General features: G+C 40.5%; 1 protein-coding gene and 1 long non-coding RNA gene across 3 annotated transcripts in view; both read left to right on the top strand.

Moving 5' to 3' along the window:
• Positions 1–5,000, top strand: part of LOC147033637 (uncharacterized) — a 45,258-nt gene that overhangs the window by 1,804 nt on the left and 38,454 nt on the right. The gene's annotated exons all lie outside the window — the stretch shown is intronic.
• LOC147033638 (uncharacterized) overlaps positions 2,185–5,000 on the top strand; it is a 4,050-nt gene continuing 1,234 nt past the window's right edge. The window contains exons 1-2 of the long non-coding RNA XR_015055576.1: positions 2,185–3,378; positions 3,754–5,000. The exon at positions 3,754–5,000 is cut by the window's right edge and continues 1,234 nt beyond it. This is a non-coding gene — a long non-coding RNA (uncharacterized LOC147033638). The remainder of the gene's footprint in view (positions 3,379–3,753) is intronic.

The raw sequence follows: 5,000 nt of genomic DNA, 5'->3' as shown, positions 1-5,000 counted from the left end.
AGAGTTTCAAAAACATATAAAAATAAAACAGCTTAAATAACCAAATAGATTTAAAAAAAATCTATTTCAAAGTTATTTTTTCATGACATGCTAATTTTCCCCTATTGTTTTTGTTCCTAAACTGGTTATTTTGAAAAACAAAAATTTAATATGATGGAGAAAAAAAAAATTCCCCGTTTTTTTATTTTTCATTCCAAAACTGGATATTTAAAATATATCTTAATTTGGAGAGAAGTTGAAAAAAAAATATTTTTGTTTGTATTTCATCCCAATTTTCTCCTTTATTTCCCCCTATTTTTTTTTTTGTTTGAAAAGTGCCGATTTAAAATATATTTTTCCATTTGGAGAGAAATCGGGGAAATTTTTATTAATGAATTTCTTCCCCATTTTTCACCTTTTTCCCTCATTTTTTTTTTGACTCAGGTGTGCCATCAGCACAACCACCAACGCAACTTCCAGGACAACGATGACTTTCGTCTGTTCTTGAAACACACCACGTTAACTTTAACATCTTATGAACCCCGTTCTTACCATTAATTTCACCACAAGTCATACCAACACCAACAACCATCAGTACCAACAACCAGCACCACCATTGGCATGTTAATAACCACCACCACCATGTACAACAGCACCGAACAATGCCACCACCGCAAGCAATACCACAATTATCACTGGCAGTGCAACAAGTACAACCAAGAGCACCACAATAACCTCTGCCAGTACCACCACAACCACCACCACAACAACCATTACCAGCATAACCACAACAGCCACTACCAGAATCAGTACCACCATTACCAACATATCATCACCAGTACAACCAGAATCACACGCCAGATAGGTTAGACCAGTGTTTCTCAACCTTTTTTGTCACACGCCCCACCATGATTGGAGACACTACAGTATATACTACATATGTATTCAAAAGGCTTTATTAAATATTCATTGCAAATTTTATTCAATTGCTATTCACTTCAATGGGAGCCCTGCCCTTAATGCTGGCTGCAGATTTGTTTGATTCGAGGAACCAATTTTGTCAGTTTCAGCCTTAAATCCCCACGTTTCGTGGTTTCCAGTCGATTTCTCTTCGCTTGCAGCAAATCGGTAACAACACTAAACCCACATTCGACTAAATAAGATGATGGAAAATTTATCAAAACTTCCCTTGCCAAAGTAGTCGAGTTTTGGTATTTATTTTTTCTCTCCTCAGACAGCCACATCATGGTTCCTTTGATCTTGAAAAGAGTTTTGAATCCTCACGCCCACCCACAATATTGCCACGTCCCACCTTGAGAAACACTGGGTTCGAGAATATGAAGAGAGCACGATGGGGGTTCAAAATAGGTTTTGGGAGTTTGGGTTTGGGTTTGAGAGTTTGGGTTTTTGATTTGTCTTCGGAAGTGGCGTGCAGGCTTTGTGCAGGCGTGATGTGTTGAAGGACGTTTTCCTGTGCTTCGTTCATTGTGGAACTGTTACCAACGTTTATTAAATAAATATCTTCATATAACATCACAGTTATATTCTGCAGAGAGTTCAGCCACATTGCCAGGACACAATGACTTGCACCTTCTGCGATATCGTAGGATCTTTAACTTTCACCACCAAGTACAGACTGGACAGTCGGCTTTATAAAAAGAGGCAAAGGATAGTGCAGTTTCCAACTCCACTGCTTTTGGTCGTAATCTACCTCCTTTTGTATACTTAAACACCCTACCGGTTTTATCTATAACGTGTGTGTGTCTCTGTGTGTGTGTGTGTGTGTGTGTGTGTGTGTGTGTGTGTGTGTGTGTGTGTGTGTGTGTGTGTGTGTGTGTGTCCTCCATTACTCGATTTACAACACTGAAACCCAGCAGCCTGAAGCTTTATGTGCGGCCAAAGGGAACTCCAATGAAGTCCAAGAGTGAAAATTAAATAAGGCTGTTTATAATTTTCAAAAGGGGTGTTTTAATTACCACAAACACCCCTTTAGAAAATAATTAACAGCCTAATTTAATAATATCCTTTTTCAGGTGCAGCCTTGGGCACCTCACTCTCAATGGGGTCTCAAAGCGCATCTGGGAGGAGAGGGGTGGGAGTGTGGAAGAGAGAGGGGGGGAGAGGGGTGGGGGAGAGAGAGAGAGAGAGAGAGAGAGAGAGAGAGAGAGAGAGAGAGAGAGAGAGAGAGAGAGAGAGGTAGGGGAGAGGGAGAGGGAGAGAGGGAGGGAGAGGGTTGGGAGAGAGTGAGAGGGAACGGGTTGGGAGAGAGGGAGAGGGAAAGGATTGAGAGAGAGGGAGAGGGGTGGAGAGAGAAAGAGGGAGAGGGGTTGGGAGAGATGAACAAATTCATGTCCTGACTTCTAGAGCAGGGGTGGTGACCTGATCAGGATTGCAGCGTCTTAACTACATCCACAGCTCCTCTCCATGGTACAGGGTACTGGGTGATGATTATCTCTTCACTACATCCACAGCCCTCCACATCCTGCATGGTACTGGGTGATGATGATCTCTTCACTACATCCACAGCCCCTCTTCATCATACATGGTACTGGGTGATGATGATCTCTTCACTACATCCGCAGCCCCTCTTCATTGTACATGGTACTGGGTGATGATGATCTCTTCACGACATCCGCAGCCCCTCTTCATTGTACATGGTACTAGGTGATGATGATCTCTTCACTTCATCCGCAGCCCCTCTTCATCGTACATGGTACTGGGTGATGATGATCTCTTCACTTTATCCGCAGCCCCTCTTCATTGTACATGGTACTGGGTGATGATGATCTCTTCACTTCATCCGCAGCCCCTCTTCATCGTACATGGTACTGGGTGATGATGATCTCTTCACTTCATCCGCAGCCCCTCGACATCGTACATCGTACCTGGTGATGATCATGATATTTGTTTTCATTTTTGTCATTTTCCGATTTCGGTTATTTCTGGGAAACCAATGAAATGCTCGTAATCCTTGAGAATGTATTCACATTCCGCCCTTGCCTCAGGCTTCTACATGATGAGGTGGCACAGAAACCCCATAAACCAAGCAAGTCTTAATAATTCATTTTAAACCATTTAATCAAAGGATAATATAAGGAGAAGACAGTATTTGAATTTGCTGTTTCACTAAGTTCCTTTTTTCACTGCTTTGATTGGTTTTCCAGAATCTTTTGGTGGTTTTGTTGTTGTTATTGTTGTGCAACTACCTTTCATATTAATTCTTCGTGTTTGACGATGACGATGACGTCTGAAAAGATTATGATAAATAAGACTGAAAGGTCACCTTGTCAAGCTGTGTTTTAAGGCGTAGGGACACAAGACACTTGGGAAATTGCACTGACACGCCTCCAACCAGTATGTACGTGAGAACACAGCGATTATACAAGCCCAACTTCAGAGGTACTCCACAGAGAGAGAGAGAGGATAAGGATAATCAAATTTATTTTTAAATCAATTTTTGATGATATTACTGTCCCTCCTCACCCCCCACTTCCCCACGCCTCCACCACCTTCCGTTCTGCACCTCTCAACACCACCTCCTCTGTCCTTCACTGTGTAGAATTGGTTAACCTGTATTGTAGAATCGTGAATATCAGTTTTAAATTTAATGTAGTCGGTATGACGAAGGTTCTGGAACTGTATGCTACATTTTATAATGTGTGGTTGTGATTGTGTTGAACTGATAATTTGGTTAAAAGGCGGTTGAAGTGGATCGAGTAACTGTTGGTTTTGGAGGAAGGTCGACTTTCTCAGAGAGCAGGTGTGTTTCTCCAGTGAGGCAGGAATAAAAATGGAGAGACTGAGGTCAAGAAGGAAGCATTTTTTGAAGAGTGATGCTTGGAAGGTGGAGGTGGAGAGAGATGGCTGGTGGTGGTGAGTGGTGGAGTGTTGTGGACAGAGCCGAGTCGCAACTCATCCCCATATCATCCCCTATAAAGGAATTTTAAGGAAAAATGAACATGAATTAACCCCAACTTAACATTATTCCCATGACCAGCACAACCACTCTCCCGAGTCGATTTATTGCAGCAAATTTTTCCCCTTATTTTGGGATATTTTTATCCTATTTTAGGTATGTTCTTGTTCAGCTCCTTTTGTTGAAATGATTTTTCCCCCAGAAAGCAAAAAAAAATTTTTTTTCCCAAAAAAGCCCAAAGAAATTAAGTGTTCCTTTCATATTTTTGGATATTACACACACACACACACACACACACACACACACACACACACACACACACACACACACACACACACACACACACACACACACACACACACACACGCACACACGCACGCACGCACGCACACGCACACGCACACACACACACACACACACACTATTAGAGACTTGCAGTGGTGTTAATATTCACGATTTTTCTGTACTTGGTGTTTTTGCTGCATGTTTGTTCCTATTTTTACCTTTTCAATGCAAAAGAGTTTCAAAAACATATAAAAATAAAACAGCTTAAATAACCAAATAGATTTTAAAAAAATCTATTTCAAAGTTATTTTTTCATGACATGCTAATTTTCCCCTATTGTTTTTGTTCCTAAACTGGTTATTTTGAAAAACAAAAATTTAATATGATGGAGAAAAAAAAATTCCCCTTTTTTATTTTTCATTCCAAAACTGGATATTTAAAATATATCTTAATTTGGAGAGAAGTTGAAAAAAATATATTTTTGTTTGTATTTCATCCCAATTTTTTCCTTTATTTCCCCTATTTTTCTTTTTTGTTTGAAAAGTGCCGATTTAAAATATATTTTTTCATTTGGAGAAAAATCGGGGAAATTTTTATTAATGCATTTCTTCCCCATTTTCCACCTTTTTCCCCCATTTTTTTTTGACTCAGGCTTCCATCAGCACAACCACCAACGCAACTTCCAGGACAACGATCACTCTCGCCTGTTCTTGAAACACACCACGTTAACTTTAACATCTTATGAACCCCGTTCTTACCATTAATTTCACCACAAGTCATACCAACACCAACAACCATCATTACCAACAACCAGCACTGC

This window comes from Eptatretus burgeri, chromosome 2, assembly GCF_056783735.1.
Source record: "Eptatretus burgeri isolate ZD-2024b chromosome 2, Ebu_testis_v1, whole genome shotgun sequence".
In the NCBI taxonomy this organism is placed as follows: domain Eukaryota; kingdom Metazoa; phylum Chordata; class Myxini; order Myxiniformes; family Myxinidae; genus Eptatretus; species Eptatretus burgeri.
Note: the sequence above shows the minus strand (reverse complement) of the source record. Positions and strands in the feature narration are given on the sequence as shown.